Raw genomic sequence first — 18,376 nt, 5'->3', positions numbered from 1 at the left:
GTGGCGAGGTGGGAGGGGAGCACGGAGATGGGCGCGCGGAGACGAAGGAGGAGAAAAATGGAGAGGCGGGGAGGCTACGCTCGGGGTCCGCATCAGGCGGCGACAGCGAAGCGGGAGGTGCGCACGGAGACGAAGGACCCGAGAATGGAGGCGTCCGGGAGCGAGGACTTCGTCGGCGTCAAAGCCACTGCCAGGCGGGACGCGCAGGCGCGCGAGGGGCGCATGGCTCCTCTCCTGGTGCGGCACACGAGGGAATGAGGTGGGGATCGAGCTGCCGGCACACCACCCGCCGTTCACCCTTGCTCCACACTTCGTCGGAACTCCATCTGTTGGTTCTGCACTTAGGTATTCACTGAAGCAAACTTTGTAATTTCCTGATATATCTTAATGATTGTTGAAGCCAAACTCGCATCTCATCTGCTTTTTAATAGTTTTGCATAATTTACTTTCTTGAACTGATGGTCTGAACTCTGAAGTGGTGTCTTATACATGGTTAGATAATGTAGTGTTTGTGTTCCTGTAGATCAAATATCTATTTGTAATTTTGGATTAGTATATTTGCTTTGAAAGTCAGAATTGCATTTACTGTTTTTTTTGGCGCAAAAAGAAGTAGTTAGTGTTAAACATATGTTAGACAGAGCTACTTACCAATGGCAATTTGTCTGGAGATCTGATGTTTTTTGTACATTGTTGTGGCTGAAAACCTGAAATGATTTGTGTAACTGATAGTCTGTTGCTTTACTTCTACACTGCTTAATTAACCTGCGATTAATTTTGATATTTGATTTTTGGCAAGAATCATCGGACTATAGATTATTGATCATGCATGAAACGTTTTAAAGGAAGCGAATCTACATTTGCATGCTCGGTTTGAAGACTTGCCAGCTGGGTGAAGAAGCTTTCTGACAAACATCCAAATCACTCTAATAGGCCCAAGTTGAGCATATGTTAGATGGTCTGGATGACATGGATGGTGCCGAGGATGTCCCTTTTGATGAGCTCATAGGCATGCAAGGCTTAGTATTTCACTTGGTTGAGAATGCAATTACAGTAAGGATCTCTTCTTTGTCTTATTTTAGTTAGACAAATGTGTTTCCTTCATGTTTACATGTATCTGATGTTGTTTCATTTTATTTTCTTAAGATATGTATTACATACAAGTCTAATGGATTCAAGAGAATGAAGAGTAAATAATACTATACTATAAATATGTCAACTACAGATAACCCTCCCAACTACAATGTTGCACCTGACAACCTCCTACTCAACGAGGCCAAGCTATCTGCAGGGGACCATGCCATTGGACGTTCCTAAGAGGTATGGGCCTAAGGATGGCCTTGCTTGCACTATATTGTAGTAATATAATCCATAATGCATGCAGTTTGCTTTCTCCCTTTCTCCCATGGACTCTGAATATGATATCCACCGTCCTTTGTAGGTTCATTAGTTTACTTTTTGTTGACGCAAAAATTAATATGTAGTTGTAACCGCAGGTGTGCTGCTAGATGACCTTCTTGCTGCTGAAACAACAAATGCTTGTAACTGCAGCTCCTGCTAACATGCAAGCTGGATGAGCACCGGGCATATTTGCTACGATGATGAACAAACATGCAAATGACTGCAGAAACAACAGCTGATGGAGCTGTGGTTCTTGGAAACCCAGTTGCTCCTCCTGTTAATGGGGATGTGTATGCGGATATCAGCCCTGAGAATGTTGTGGTCCAGTGACACCGAGGTTTGCATTATTTCTGTCCTAGACTTGTGCAGACCATCTTTCTATGGATGGTCTTCTGTTCATATTAAATGTGAGCTACCGCGTACTGAGATGTGTTTCGAACTTATTTTGTGTGTGTGTGCAGAAGATAGTGCAAATGTGCTAATTATTTGGTTGAAGCATCTGCTGCAGAGGTTGAGGTAATTAGTGCTACTTTAGCTGCTATAAAGGCCAGACAAGTTGGAGATGAGATGAGCATTTTATCATATTGCTTTGCCTGTAATAACCAAAATTGATTGATTTAGTTTCACACAACATAGATAATTATATCGTCAGGTTCAATTTTACTTATGAAAGTTGAACATTTCTTATCTTGTTAGATTTCCTCTTTGTAAGTTCTAGGACTTTAGTTAATTGAATATCTTAAGGCATTCCAGATGGTAACACTTGATGCAATTCTGTTCCTACTATTCTTACCTTATATTACCTGGACGACCTTCAAGCATCAATAACTTAATCCTTTTAGGTTTTCTACTTCTTTCTCCAGTACAGACATAATATTGTTTGGTGCTTCCCAATATTTGGACGTGAAAGTAGAGAAGCTTTACATTTCAAGAAATATTAGATTATCAATAAGAAAATATGGTCCAAGCCGGACTACTACTTCTAAATGTTTTGTTTTTCACCAAAGGGGATATTTTACTTGTCGCCGTGTAACCCGATGATAGTAGGATGGTAAATAACTACATCCTTTTTCGGCATGGCAAAAAAAATACATCCTACCCATTTGATGATTTGCAACTGCAGCTGAACAATAATGAAAGAAAAAAGAGTACATGCTTTACATAATGTACCTACAACAACAATAGGTTGCCCCACCAAACATCACCAGAGGACTGAGAAGGAAAACGACGCTTCCTCAGTCAGGTTCTATTGGCCGTTGTAGCATTAGCATGATGAAGATTCTGGAACAGTGCATGACATGTCCAAGCCCAAGGTCTTCCCTTAGTGTGAAGCACCTGAGCTGGCGTCGAGCAATATCCCTTGAATATTATTTCATTGTGTTCTTTCTAGGTGTGCAACCATATCAGCTGCAACAAGGAGCTCCATGCACGGGGCACGGCGGTACTACTTCCCACAAAACCTATTATAAACAGTGTGCTAGCTACCAGGAATGTGCAGATTCATGGAAGAGCTTTGTGCAAAAAATTAGGAGAAAGAGAAACATAAGAGACATTTCAGCAAGTTTACTTATGGAGGCAAAAAATAATTCTACTTATCACTGTAATACGAGTTGTAATAAATAAGAAAAGACGTGTGATATTATCTTTTTTCTCCCGTTGCAACGCACGGGCATTTGTGCTAGTCTTTACCTACTAATAAAGCAAATAGTGCTTCTGCCCGTCCGTCATTAAAAATTCCCTTGAAGTTGGCAATAATTACCCACCAATGCCACCCGTAAGTGGCAAAAATGATTCGTTTTTAATTTCTAATATCGCTCCAGGGTTCTGTTATTAAAGGTGGATACGATATAATAGCACCAATGCATGAGCAGCGCGATGGCTGAGGCAACGATGCTCCACACAGGAGACCAGGGTTCGATCCCTGGTTCTCACGCTTTTTCTCTTTCTTTTTACCAAGCGCAGTAATGGGCCAGCCCATGTGCGGGTCGTGGCGCCCCCGGTTTTCTATATCTTTTTTTTATTTTTATTTTGTTTTTTCCCTAAAAATAAATTTCGGATTGATGGCGCCCCCTATTTTTTATTTCTTTTTACTTTTTTATTTCTGTTTTGGTTTTTTATCTCAAAATTAATTTCGGATTTCCAAAATATCAAACAATTGCGAGTTCTGAAAAAAAGTAGGAAAATGGTAAACTGTTTGTGAATTTAAAAAATATTCTAAAAATCAAAAAATGTTCATGACTTAAAAAATTGCTCACAAATTATAAACAAATCACGATTTCTACTGATTTCATGAAATAAAAAATGTTCATGATTTTTTTAAATGAGCCAATATTCAAAGCATATTCAGGAATTTAAAAATCATGTCCATCAACTTTTAGAAAATGTTCACAAAAATTAAAACACATCCGTAAATAATGAACAAAACTAATTGTAGGTTCCATAAAGGTTTTATTAGGAGATCTATATAGCTTGTTTTATGATTTTATTTAGTCCTTCGCGTTGGGTAAAAAAGGGTTTCCGTGTTTTGTACAACGCTGAACCCAACAAAATTGACATAACTTTCTAAGGGTTTGTTTTTGTAAGCTATATTAAAATGACTAAATGTCTATTTTGCTTCCATACACAGTTATGCTTTATTTTCATATCACAATAGTGGTTATGGTAAACACCGCTACGCTAAGTCCAGACGAGACACTTTATTTATCAGTATAGCTCAGGCAGGGTCCGTCAATGCAGTTTGCTCAGCCACAAAATATTTTGTTGTGACGCCTTAAAAAATCAAGTCTTGATGAGCATTATATTGTTCGTTTTTGAAATTACATTTTAAAAGTGTCTTATCGCATCATGACATGATCTGTATATACTTTGTGAATTTGATTCATACTTTTTTATATCTACCACACATGTATAACTTGATAGTTTTTTTCCGTTGCAAGGCACGGGCATTTCCAAAAATGTTCGCTAAATCAAAAAAAGTTCGTCAAATTCAATAACTATTCCACCCAATTTCTAAATATTTTCATCGATTATAGAATGTTTGCCAGTTCAGGAAAATTGCTTAAAAATGTTCACAATTTCTAAAAAATGTTTGTAAATAGCAAAAAATATTCATAAATTGAAAAAATGTTCTTGATTGTAGAAAATGTTCAGAAATTTGTAATAGTATGTTGTTTGCGATTTCAAATATGTGCATGAGTTTAACAAATTGTTCATAATTTCAAAATGTTCATGATTTCGAGAAATTGAGAGAGATATTGTATCTCGGTGATGCAACGAAATGTGATCATGACCATTTGAAATTATGAATTTTTTTCTCCCGTTGCAACGCACGGGCCCTTTTGCTAGTCTTTCCCTACTAATAAAGCAGCTAATGCTTCTGCCCGTACATCGTCGTCACTTTTGCAAAAAAGCCCCTCTATTTTCAAGAATTCAACCCGCAGTCCCTTTTTAAGTTGCTATCTCAGAAAACGTTTCGTTATTACAAAAAGAACCCTGCCGTTTTGAGAATTCAACCCGCGGTCCACCTGGAAAGAAAAAAAAACCTAGCCACACGAACGACCCATGAACCCCAATCTCATCCACCTCCAGCGCCGCCACGCCTTGCAACGCCGCCGCGCGCCGCCGAACTCCGCCCCGTCGTCGCTCCGCCGGAATCCGCCGGAACTCGACCCGCCGTCGCGCCGCCGCTCAAGCCCAGCTTTTGGATCGGGTCAACGCGGTGGCTCGAGCGGCTGGGGGCGGATCCGGCGAGGAGGAGGCCGGAGTCGAGGCGGGCCACGCCATGGGAGGAGGCCGGAGCTCGAGGGGCACGGTAATGGGTGCGGCGGGGCGGATCTGGCGAGGAGAGTCCGGAGTGGAGGTGGGGGCACGCCATGGGAGGCTAGCAAAGCTTCGGGCAGCACCATCCATAGTGGTTGCTACCTGTGGGAGAAGAGGAGGGAGATTTTGAGAAAGAGAGAGAGACAGGAGTAAAGAGAGAGTGAAGGGAGAGGAAGGAGAGATGGCCGGAGGCGTGGTCAATGGTGAAGGTCCGGCGGCGCGCGGAGCGCGCTGCCCGCCGGTGGACACCCAATTGTGCGTGAACCCGCCGAGGACTGACCTCGCCACCTCCGTGCCTCCCCCAGGATCTCCGTCACTGCCTCATGCTGCTGTGCGCAAAGATACTGCTGCCTCTCCCTGGTACATCCATCTCCACTTCCTCGGGGCGCTGCTCGCCGGCTCATGACCTGCTATGGAATTGACGTTTGCGCACACAAGTTCCCCTGTCTGGCTCTGCCGGCTCCCGTAGTTGAGCAGAGCCAGGAGATCGAGAGAGGAAATACTCACTTGATTTTGCAAATTATGTTGGGCATGGAGATTGATCTGTTATTTTTGGTTGTCCCTAGATTCAAGGATGACAACGCCCAAACCTTTCCCTGATGTTTGGGCAAAGGCGTGTATGTCTGATGTGCAGCAAAGCGACGAAACAATGGTCGATGGTTATGTATCTCGCGGGACTCGACGGTTACAGTTTCGGGAGCAGCATTGTTGCTTGCTAGCATATTTTTTTTCTTACATATATGAACTGATGATGCTTTATTTGGTGTTGTTTCCCATGGCAGTACATTATGGCTTTGTTGACGATGATTTCTGCTAATGTGCACAGTTGAGTTTCTTTTTCACTTCCGATTTAAGATAGGTGCAAGTAAAACGATGACTTCACATTGGCTAAATCGCTTACTGTTGTTTATTCTTGTGCAGCAGCTGAGGAATAGACCCGGCAAGGAAGAGAGCTACACCAATGTAGTCGGTGGAATTAACAAGCAAAGTAAATCCTGAAGCTCCTGGTTGTAACAAGAGGTAATTTCCCGTTTTCCATGCACAATGCATTAGTTGATACAGAGTATTTGTGCGTCCAAATAGCAACATGAATTTGGTTTTAGTAGTTGTTTTGAATTCAAGTGTCAGAAAAATTATGCTGCTTCTGTCCTGATTGTACACAAGAGAATAATGATAGTTGAACCTCGGACGGGCATATGTGCTAGAGTGGCGGAAGCTTGTGAAGCCATGGTTTGTGATCTGCAGATATATAGTAGGAACAAGTGCGATTTGGATTTCCTTTTTGTTTGTCTTATGTGTCGCTTTGAGATGGTGAGGCCGAGATATGTGATAATTCTACTGCAAATATTTATTGCTGCTGTTTTTAGGATCTTGCCGAAACATCAAGTTTCCCGAACAGAAAAATACTGTCATTTTGGCGAAACAAAGAATTTATTTCTAGCATGCTGAAACAAATAATTTATCTCTAGCACTGAAATTAAGTTTCTTACCAACAAGAAAGTATCACTGCAGTATTTTAATTATGTTACCACTAATCATTGGGTTGCTCCATTAGCAGGAAGTCGATTTGTCAGTGGAAACATAGCTGCAAGGAAGCGATATCTCAACTTTGACGTTACTTAAGCTTTTGGATTTCAGATTTAGTTGCCATCACCAAACTGGTATGCAATTGAGTTGCACTTGAGCGCACAAGCTGATTTCTAAATATCGCACAGTACTATAGTTGTGCTCCACTAAATAGCTTATATTTGAGCAGTCTTGCGGAATAGTTACAGTGAAGAAAAAGCTTGCAAGATTGATTTGATTTGCTGGTTTTTTGAGTGGCGCTACCCCTATTAGGCTAAGTAGAAGCACTATACGACGACTAAAGTACACCAGATTACCTTCTCTGGTTTTGTAATTTGTTGTTTGTTATTTTTGGAATTATTTTGGGTACAAGGAAAGAAGTGCCAGAGAACTGCCATTGTTTCGTGGTAAAATTTACTAATGTTGGTATTTCTTTTCAAGATTATATTATTGTTTGCCCATTTGGTCCTTGGATGTTCTACTGATTTTTTTTTTCTATTCCTTGTGGATAATTTGCTTCGGATCATCAGACTACCTAGGGAAACATGCACATTCTTTATCTCACCCCCCCTCTTTATCTAAAGATATATTGGGCATCAGTCCACCTGTCATGAGATCTCTGAATTTTGGAGGCATGTTGTATTTTCTGAATTTCTTGCAGATATTATGCTTGGACTCACAAATGCATGTAATGCTTCCACTAGAGGTTTGTTCTTCGTTTCTTCTATGTTATTCCTCTTTCAAGTTTTTGGTCCTTGAAAAGTAATAGTACTTGCTAGGTTTTCTAGGTTCATTTTTTGTGTGGTAGAAGCTGAATGTATATGGCCTGAATTTACATATCAGAGTGTATGAGTTGATTAAGGGTATGGGAGAGAACAATTGTCATCCTCAAATAACACGCGTCGTCACTAAGTTTCTTATATTTACCAATTGAAACATGTCACTAAGTTGCTACTGATGTCACGGTGTCCATAACGCAGAACACATAATAAGTTAAATCAAGCCAATGATTTTGTTCTTTTAGCCAGAGTCAGGTTCAGAGTTGTTCACACTGAATTTTCTGGGCACATCCATAAGCAAGCTAGCACGTATTATTTAACTGAAGCAGAGGGCGGCTAAGCTATGAATGCTTCATTCTTTGTTCTGAACAAATGCAGCTACGAATTTATATTTTGAAGAACCGGCACCTGAGTGTGTTCTGTTTTTATAGCCTGCAGAGTCTGGAGAGTAAAGCTTGTACATTTTGTAAACCATTTTGTTCCAGTTTCCCTTGGTATACAAGTCTATACTGTATCGGGTTTTGCCATTGCCGATCATGTACTTCTTTCTGTGCTAGACCGGTATAAGTATATTTAGCTCATGTACACATGGCATTTGGATTGAACCAAAGAATTTCATGTTGATGACTACATATATACCTGAACATGGTGGCTTGAACTTGGTTATTATTCTTGGACATGATGCTGGAATAATTCTTGAAGTTTCATATATTCTGCTCTTTCTTCAATTATTAATTAGTTTAATTGCATCCCTGATGGTAGTTTTAGATATGTAGCAAAAGAAAGGGTCAATTACACATTGTTGGGCCCTCACGGCCCAATAGTAAGAAGATCTTCTTTTAGGGGTCGCAGCGGTACGAAGATAAGTTCGTGGGTCCTTCCATGCACCTTAACTATTTTGTTTGGGCCAAGCCTAGATAGTAAAAAAAAATAAATTTCCCAACCAAGCTACCAACTATCTGTAAAGATTACCAAACAAAAATACCCAAAAAGTTAACACAAAAAACAGTTTAAAAATATTTCAAAAAAATATGTTCGTAATTTTTAAAAACACTTAAAAATTCGCCCAAAAAATCACTTCTTTACTACAAAAATACATTCTTTTCAAAAAAAATTATTTTATAGAGTTTACATTTTAATGAATTTATTAAAAAAAGAAATTTCCATGTTCAACATTTATTAGAATTAGATATTAAAAATGGCGAAAAATGACCCATCAAGCAGGTTCTATCATTTTTATCGCCCGGTGCAACGCACGGGCATTTGTACTAGTCTTTACCTACTAATAAAGCAGCTAATGCTTCTGCCCGTACGTCGTCGGTGATTTTGCAAAAAAGCCCCTCTACTTTTGAGAATTCAACCCGCAGTCCCTGTTTAAGTGGACCTGGAAAAACGCTTCATTTTTGCACAAAACACCATATTGTTTGGATTATTCAACCCGTGGTCCGAGCTGATTTTGTAAAGAGAAAAAAAGACCATAGGAGGAGCACGGGCTCGCCTCCTCTCCCTCTCGCCCAAGTCCTCGTCGCTGCCGCCGCCACCACCACCCACGCTGTGGCAATCTCCGGCGAGCTCCGTCGCCGCACAACACACCCCAGAGCTCCCCACGGTCCGCGTCTCCCTCCCCTCCGGCCAGATTCTGCGCTCCCGACCTCTACCGCCCGGTCGCAACGCCACCCTTGTGGCTGGGTTTGGGGCAGGGCTTCGCCGCCGCGTCTCTGGCGGCCCCGGGTTCGTCCCTCTTCCTACCTGGTCGGGATCCACCACCCCTACACCTCACCTTCGACGCCATGGGAGTTCCCCATCCACCATGGTTGTCGCCGTCAAGGGCTTCTTCACGAAGATGTGAAGGACGCCATGGATCTGCAGCTCCTTTTCTCCTCCACCACGGACGCCGCCTCACCCTTCCAAGCCAACAGGCACCCTACAAACGGGTCGGCCCACAGCTCCTCCGCTCCTCTGCCATCTTGAGATGCACCTGGATCTGGCGATTTCAGGGCCTTCATGGCTTTAGAATCGGCCTCTCGTTCGGGATCAGTTTGGATCTAGGACAAGCCAACCATGCTGCTGCGCCAAGCTCCTCTTGATATAGTACGCAGATACTCTGTTATAGTATTCAGATAAGCAAGACATCTCTGCATTGCATCTTACATCAATTGAATTGAGGGATTGATAATTGGTTTTGTGGCAGGTTTACATGAATGCTATCCGGGAGAAGGCAAATATCAGGAGCAAATAAAATCAATCCCTGTACAAATAAAAACACTCCCTGCAATCTATCATTTTTTTGAGGAATTAGCCACATTAGAGTAGTTGATACATTGGATGAGTATTCAGAAGGTGCAGTCAATTTGTCCTTTGGCATCTAGCCCTCCTGTTGGTATAATAATGCAAATTGCCTTTTTAAAAAAAAATGGTCCTTCATTTCTTTTCTTTGAGTTATCTGTGTATCTTTTAAGCTTTTGCTAGGCGAGGAAAGGTGGACCAAGTAGTCTAGCAGAACCAATTGCATTTTTGGGGTATTGGCTTCAGATTGGAGTGGGAAGGTATAGATATGTGTTCTTTCCACAAGAAGAACAATGAATACTACTACAATCTTTTCTAGCATGGTTTGTTCTCAGCCACATGAGTTTTATAATCCTTCTAAAACAGTCACTTCCTTTCATATGAATGCACTTTTAGCAGATGTTATTCTGACTGGTCTGCTATATTTGTTCATGAAGACATTCATGTTTACTCCATGTTCAATTCAAGTCTGAAAGATTCATATTTGGGTAGACAGGTTTCACTGATTGAAAATATTTGAGATGCTCTTTTTGATGTATGGCAATATGCTATCTCAAATATGGTAGACGAGGAATACGAGCTCTTTTGAAGATAAATAAACTAGATAAAAAAGAATTGAAATAGCCAAGCAAGTTTCATTGCATGTTAATTATATGGTCTGCTGTACTGAACCTTTTTCTGCAATTTTCTTATTTGTTCTGCTTGAAAAAGCTAACACTGATCTTTTGCTACGTTTTGTGTTAATGAGTAAATGTTTTGTACAGAAAATCAGTGCTAGAGATTAGAATTGTCTCATATATAATACTCCATCTGTCTCATTATATAAGACATTTTTTCACGAGGTAGTACCAAATATGCCTTTATGTGCTTTCTTCAACAAGTCATATGTGTGACTGACCTCCACCCACCTCCCCATTCTCAACAAGCACCAGGACGTGACTTCGGTTCTGCCAAGTAGGTTTTAATAAACAAATCCTTCCTAAATTATGAGCTGTTTTCTTACTGAGCAAACAGAATGCCCAACATTCCAATTTGTGATGTTAAGGCTAACAAGAGATGCATATATCATATTTAACATACTATCTGCACTCTTCCTAATTTAGTTTTTTTTGCTTTTCCAGAAAGAATAAATTGGTGTTTGATTTGACTACAACCCTACGGTTTTTGCTCTGAAAGGCATGCACTTTAAAAAAAGACATGATGTGCATTTGCATAGTTTGACAAATTCCGATCAATGAACTGTATTTTGTTTTCTGTTTTCATTGTAACATCAACCTTACGTGGTTCTTCTTATCAATGTTTGAACTGAAGTTATACAATAGAGGGCATGTACTTGATTGTTTTAGTGTCAATATATTCAGAAGACATGGATCCATCACGGAAGGAGTAGATGAAGACCATGGAAAGGAGGAGTTACTAGGAGCAGAATACTAGTGAGTTAACTTCGGTTTTCAGAATTGAAGCTTCACTCAGGTGAAGTGGTTCCTTTGGACATTGATATCTGCTGCATAATATATGTAGATAAAGGAAAATTGAATTAAGAACTCAATCGGAGCAGAGACCATGAGTTGTGGACCATATAATGTTGTTTGCTTCACTTTCAGTTTCTATTGGGAAAATTTGCAGAACCGGATAATGTCTCAACACTGACTAGAAGAAAGGAAGCCACATATAGCTGGTTCGGCCAGCCAACTAATCCATGAAATTTACCTTCTTTGTCTTTCCTTTTTAATGCTCATCACATTTTTATATATGTGCACCATGGTTAAAGTTTGCAAATATTATTGCGCAAAAGCAGTCTATTCCTTGCACCTGTTTTGCAAGCTGGATTATTCAAAGAATATATACAAAGACGGGAAAAGGCAGTCGTGTCACATTAATGTGGGGAGGGCAATATTGGGTAGAGATTCTTGCATTTGCACGTTAAGTTTGTGGCAATTGTGAATTGCTTTATTTTCCTGCCATTCGTATTTCTTGTGTGAATAACATCAAGATGGTTTTGAGCCTGGAAACTTCAAGCGTGTCATAAGGCAGGAAACATATCTGTAGAGAAGTATAGGTGATGTGCTAGAAAACATGGCCGTGCCACTGATTTTTCAGCTGGTCGTGTGCTTCATCTGTATGATGCTTTTGTTGATTACCAACTTATGTAGGTTGCTTAGAAGCGAGGCCTTCCCATAGTTGACGAAGATATGTGTAACCAGTGAAGAATATTAGGATGGGAATTTTACCTATTCTGTGGACTAGCTACAGTTCTTGGTGCCTTATAAATGATAAAGAGAGGTCTCTCTGACTAAATAATAATTTCCATTAGTTACTACTTTTCAGTTTTAGATTCCACTGTAATGTTGCTGATGATGTCAACACTGGTTTGACTTCTCATATATACGATCTCTAATTATTTCAGAAGATAATCAATCTGTTCATATCATACTACTTCCCATTATAACTTTCCCTGTGTATACTTTGGTAGCAGTGTGCTTTATTATTAGGCCCTGTAAAGATATGGAGTAAATTCTGCACCGCTGTGACCTTTACCTTCTTTCTAGATATACAATTGTTTACCAAATCGCGGCTTTGCAGGGAGGAGGTGTTGTCGCCAGCCTCACGTTGATGTGCGGTACTTGCGCCTCTCTGCTTCATGTGGACACAGGCACCAAACTAGAACATTTCCATGTTGTTATTTGGTGTTTAGAAAGTGTTTATCTGTAAGCGACATTAATACACTATAGTAGTCCCACAACGTTTTGCATATGAATAGTTGTAGAAGAAACATGATAACAGGTTTCTTTTGTTGCTAACGTGTAGAGTTACTGTACAAATGCATTTTCTGCTACAGATTTACGGGTCATTATTTAGCTATTTCGGTTCCTCCTTATGAATGGATTTTTCTATGTATATGGCGGAAGATAATATAGACCTCTATTTGTAAACATCCATATAGTTTGTGGAAAATGGAAAACCTTACTTTTTTTTTGTTATCTTTATGAAAATACTATTATCTCTTTTTAGCCCTTTACTATTACTTCCAAAAGAGTTCTTTTTAGTGACATGCAACTTTCTCCTTGATGAGTAGTGATCTGGTTATCTTGATAAAGACTGCTAATTCAGGTTATTTGTATGAATATTTTTATCAATTATAATTAATATTGTTTTGTTGCTTGTGGTAAGCCTCCCCACTTTGTAATGATCAATATATATGCCCGTACTTCAAGAATTTGTTGTTATCAGTGCTACATTTGGTCTGCTGATATGCCATGAATTTTGTTTTATTTCCATTTTTCATTTGATGCATGGAAGCAGTTTATCTATTTGGATGAATTAGTTTGACAATTACACAGAAATCTATGTGCCACGATGTTTAGAATAGCAAGTTTTCTAATTAACAAATGACAGCAAGCTAAACATGCAGCCTGAAACCACACGAAAGCTACTATAGAATCTCATTCTGCAAAGCTACCTTCCGGTGGCCAATAACAACCGCACTGCAAGCACCGAAGCGAATATCTCGGTGCCTTTGGGGCATCACATCTATGTTGCTAATACTATTTTTGAAGTTGTTGGCACGGTTTGGCCAGTTAGGCCTTGGGACCGGCTGCACTATTATTGCTGTTGTTGCGCTCACTGGGCCAGCCCACTGAGCATTGCCGAACAGATTCTCATTTTTCAAATAAAGAAAAAGGAAGAGAAAAGAATAATATCCCCTCAAATATTTTCTGATTGAGCTAAAAATTTCCAAACAATATGACTTTTAGACTAAGTTAAATAAATCATAAAATCTTTGTGGATTCAAAGAATGTTCCCAATTCTGAAAAAAAATGTTTGAGAAATCAAAAAATGTTCACGAGTTTTCAAAAAGTTCCTGTATTAAAAATGTTAAGTAAATTGAACAAATGTTCACCAAAATATTATTGGTGAAGCAGCAAAGTATGGTCATGGCCTTTAGAGATTACGATTTTTTTCTCCCGTTGCAACGCACGGGCCTTATGTCCTAGTCTTTACCTACTAATAAAGCAGCTAATGCTTCTGCCCGTACGTCGTCGGTGATTTTGCAAAAAAGTCCCTCCATGTATGTGTATTCAACCCGCAGTCCTCAACTTAAGTCAACCGAACCGATATGAGCGAGAGAAAAGAAAAAAAACTGCCTCCCGATCTGGCCCGTACGCTGCCGCCCCGTGCTCTGCTCCTCCCCGAGCCCCCTCGCTCGATCCGGACCAGCAGGTCCCAAGCACCTCGGCCTGCTCCTCACGCCGGTGTCCAGTGCCACCGCAGCCGACCTCACGCAGCGCCTCAACGCGCGGCCTCACGCTTGTGCCTCCCCGCTGCCCCGCGCCGGCCGGCCACCGGAGCAGCGCCGCCGTACTCCTCTTCTTGTTCCCTCCCCTCACTCCGGTTCTTTCTGTTACCTCCCTCTCTCTCCTTCGCAGGAAGCCATGGCCGTCGGACCTCCATGCCTCCGCGAGCTCGCTGCCGGATTGTGACCTGTCCGCCGCCAAGCAATGGAGTGCCCGACATGGATTTGAGTTGTCTACAGCATGGAGGATGAGAGAGTTGATAGAAAGAGAGCGAGGTTGTTTGAAGACCTGCGGCAGGGGTGGAGCAAGCTGCGTGGCCCATGTCCCGGACGAATGGGCGCTCCTCTCGAGCGTCCTCCTCCCGACGGCAGGACATGCACGGGGCGGCAGATCCGGCTGCTCCGGCGTGGATCCGGCGACGGGGCGGACAGATCGAGGCGGAGGAGCACGAGGCCGACCGAGAGGTGGCCAGCCGGAGGCGGTCAGAGCTCATGGCAGCGGGGGTGCTGCCTGGTTGTTCGGATCGACGCGGAGGAGCACGAGGCCGACGAAGAGGTGGCCGGCCCGGCGGCGGGGCGATCTCCAAGGTAGCCGGACTGCTGCGGGTTGTTCTTTGGCGACTCCCTTCCCTCGAGAGGATAAGGAAAAAGCTGAGAGAGAGGAGGAGAGGGGCGGCGGCAGCTGGGGTGGCTCGTGGCAGAGAGGAGCTCCACTCTAGGTGCGGGTGGAGGAGACAGGGAGACAGCACGAAGAGGTGAGCAACGCTTGGGTGGTGAGATGGATGGAGAAGAGGAGGATGAGCAGCGTTGGGTGGGTGAGGTAGGACGAGGAGGAAGATGGAGGCGGAGTGTCTGTGATGGGGAATGGCGATGTGTTGTTGTGGATAAGGGATACGCAGTGGGCGGTGCATGTTGCTTTTTTTAATCAACTGTACCGACTGAAAGCTGCTAGATTCAGACGTGCCGGGTGACTCGAAAGGGACCGGTGCAGATGCGTGTGCTTGGCAGCATGATTGATGCAGTACTAATCATACAAAGATGAGTACTAAGTACTATGGTAATCTTGCTGATTGAATTATGGGATTTATGGTAGTCCGCTAAATCGAATTGTTCTTAGCTATTCATGGGTGTATATCAATCAAGGGATCGGTGTTGTTCAGTTTGACTCTGCTTTATTCCATTGCTGGAGGATTCAAAAAAACTGTGCAATTTCAGTCATTTTTTGTTCATGTTTCGTCCAAATAAATTAAATTTTGGATTGTCCTTTTTGTCCGAGATTTCTAAAAAAAATCCAAAATTTCAAAGTTCACCCATTTCATTCAAGGGCGGCAAATTTACAAACGAAACACAAAACCTTGGCTGGATGCTATGTGTCCTAGCACCGACTACATTCAGGCTCGATCTAAGGCAGCGCGTGTGCTCGGTTGTCGGTTGTTCGGTCATGGCAGCATGTGTGGTTGCATCGCGATGACTGGTGCCAACAACGTGGTTGGTAGCGGCTGTGTGTGGTGTGATAGACACAATAACGCAACTCAGCATAGACAACACATATCATTCACTGACTGCTGCCGATGCAAGCAAATAGGAAATTCTGACGAGGGATGGATGTAGGAGTGTAGGAAACTCTTATGCTCTTTTATACGTTTTTGAGGGGGGTTGTACCCTTTCCTCTCTTTCTCGATCTCTTTCTTTGGAACGACGCGCATAAGAGTGACAATGTACGGTTGCGGATGACAATGATTGGCATTGGATTTGCACATGTGTAGTAGGACGGCGGCTCGTGTTGAGCAGGTCGACGACATCTTGGCCCCCTCTATTTTTCTCGTCGGCTCCCTGTACGGCTTTATCAACGAGCCGACGTGGATTTATTGTTTTTGTATGAGGAAATGTGGTTGCCCTTCGTATGATACATCTTCACATGGCACAGGGTCCATTGATTACATGTTTCGCAGCCTTAGGTTAATCATATACGTCTTGCGCTTCCCTCCCTAAAAATCCTACTTTGCTCGACCCGGTAGCTTCTAACATGATGAATGACATGTTAAGTTCTTTCTCCCGGTGCAACGCACGGGCATATTTACTATTTACTAGTACTAGTACTAATAAACCACCGATTGCTTCTGGTCGTCCGTCGTTGCACGTTTTGCAGAAAAGCCCCACAGTTTCCGGGAAATCAACCCGCGGTCCCGATTTAAGTGTATCTGGAAAAACGTTTTGATTTTACAAATTGACCCTTAGATTTATTAGAATTCCACTCGCGCTCCTTTTTAACTGAGAAAACGCCCGGGCTCCAGGCGGGGCGAGACGGGGCGAGGCGGAGGGCAGCCAAGCGCGGGGGAGAGTGGAGATGCCGCCGACGGCTGTCGGGAGGCTCGCTGGGACGTCGGCAAGGTGGCGGCCCCGGTGTGTGAAGCGGCGGGCAGAGCACACGCGAGGTCGGCCAGGAGGAGGAGCTGGGAGGAGAGCGAGCGGCATCATGGCGATCTCGTCGGCGAGCGACAGGAGGACGACGACGAGCTGAGCCGGAGGAGGGCGAGGCGTCCACGTTACTTTAAGTGCAAAACAGAGAAAAACGCACACACCTGCACAAGCACGGGCTCTCCTCCTCGCGTACGGGTACGGCGCCGCCGCCGCCGCCGTCTTGCGCTGCCGCGCGGAGCGGAGGCCGTGATGGCGAGGCGGCCCTACCTCCGGCAGCGCTCCTCCCGGACCAGACCCAACCCCCGCACCACCAGCTTGACCTCCTATTTCCTTCCCAACGCCCGGCACAGCCCGCCCTCCTCTCCGACTTCTGTCATGGAGAACCCTCCTCTCCGACTTTCGGCCTCTCCTGGACCTCTGGCCGGTGCTGCAGGACGTACACAATACCTGCCCTCCATGCCATTGCAACTTGCAGGCGCGAAGTCCATCGCCTTGTCTATATCCAGCGGCCATCTACACGGCTGCACGCCAACTGTTCGGTCAATTGACCCAACAGACAGGAGGTAATTTTCTGCTTTTTTGTTCCTTCGGTGTTCCATCCAACAGTAATGTGAAAGTGTTCGTTCATATACTACTCATGTTCTGTACATTTTGATTCATTATATATTAGCGTAGAGAATGGAGAGAAAGAGGAGATGTTGTCTTCAGCACGATACTGAACTATTGAACCAACATGAAGATGAGTGTATCCTGCAAGAGGAGATCCTGGCCACCGTCCTGTGCCTCGGCGACCAGTATGACCACGTCCTCACATGCCTCCTCCTGGCTGATCCGTTGCCAGCAACTGTCATCTTCCCAAAATTTAAATGGACATTTGGATATTCTTAATTTTCTTTCTTCTGAAATGAACATAGCTGTGAGTATTTTCTTGGGTGGAATCAAATTCTGATGGAATTTACAATATACTTTGTATTGGCTCTTACACATCTCGACGACCCACATCGAGCGCTAAATCCAGGAAAACAGTCCCGCCCCGCTGCCGCTCCCCATCGGTCAGCCTTTTTGTTTCTCATTCAGAGCTCAGGAGTTCAGTAATATGAATTTATTATGTGGCTAATTTTCCATATGATTTTATTGCTCTTGAAGGGGATTAGAAGCTGCCTCACTGCTAGAATCACAAAGTATTAATTTTTCTTTTGGATATGGGCATATTGCTATCAGGATGTTAGAAAGAGAGAACATAATAACAGAGATGTACAGTTTTGAATTTGCGTTGTATTTTCTCACCACATGTTACGCAAATGATAGTGCACTTTTTTCACTAGATGTTCACATTATTTGGTAGCCAGTTCCAGGTTTCTTCTTTTTAATTAATGTTGCTACTTGCTACTATTTGTTTGCTCTTACTGTTTCCTTTCTTGAATAACCGATCAGTGTACTGCACTAATGTTGTAACTGAATCATTGTTTTCTGAGATGGCAATAAAGTCAGATACTTTCACAAAGTGATGGATTGTTGGAATGTGCATTGTTGTTGTCACTTTTACAAGTTGAAGCCCCATTCAGAGGTGATTATTGGTTGCTATAGAAATTCTAGGAAAGCTAATTCTGGGAGTGAACCATGAATATTATCGGGGTCGGATTAAATGAATGTTGTGTGCTAACATGGTGCACCGCTGGAGATGTATTTAGTATTCGCTTCTTGAACCTGGCACTTGGAAAGTTAGTTGACACATATCTATGATAATATAAGAAGTAATAATTATCTCACAATAGGAAGAAGTAAGCCCTGTTGCCGGTGGACTACTGGACGT

The 18,376-nt window shown here is 42.8% G+C and overlaps 2 long non-coding RNA genes across 6 annotated transcripts; both read left to right on the top strand.

Moving 5' to 3' along the window:
* The first annotated feature begins 1,280 nt into the window (after positions 1–1,280).
* Positions 1,281–2,401, top strand: LOC119267805. Its single transcript, XR_005132652.1, has 3 exons — positions 1,281–1,317; positions 1,494–1,735; positions 1,860–2,401. It is a non-coding gene; the product is annotated as an uncharacterized LOC119267805 (long non-coding RNA).
* A 2,566-nt stretch (positions 2,402–4,967) lies between these two features.
* Positions 4,968–10,947, top strand: LOC119267804. Of its 5 annotated transcripts, none has more exons than XR_005132649.1 (5): positions 4,968–5,577; positions 5,784–6,042; positions 6,139–6,237; positions 6,776–9,653; positions 9,754–10,947. It is a non-coding gene; the product is annotated as an uncharacterized LOC119267804 (long non-coding RNA). The 5 variants fall into 5 exon arrangements; XR_005132650.1 differs by having other exon boundaries at positions 4,968–6,042; positions 6,776–7,489; positions 7,994–9,653; XR_005132648.1 differs by having other exon boundaries at positions 4,968–6,042; positions 6,142–6,237.
* Positions 10,948–18,376: the final 7,429 nt, after the last annotated feature.

Source organism: Triticum dicoccoides, chromosome 3A, assembly GCF_002162155.2.
Source record: "Triticum dicoccoides isolate Atlit2015 ecotype Zavitan chromosome 3A, WEW_v2.0, whole genome shotgun sequence".
NCBI classification, from domain to species: Eukaryota; Viridiplantae; Streptophyta; class Magnoliopsida; order Poales; family Poaceae; genus Triticum; species Triticum dicoccoides.
Note: the sequence above shows the minus strand (reverse complement) of the source record. Positions and strands in the feature narration are given on the sequence as shown.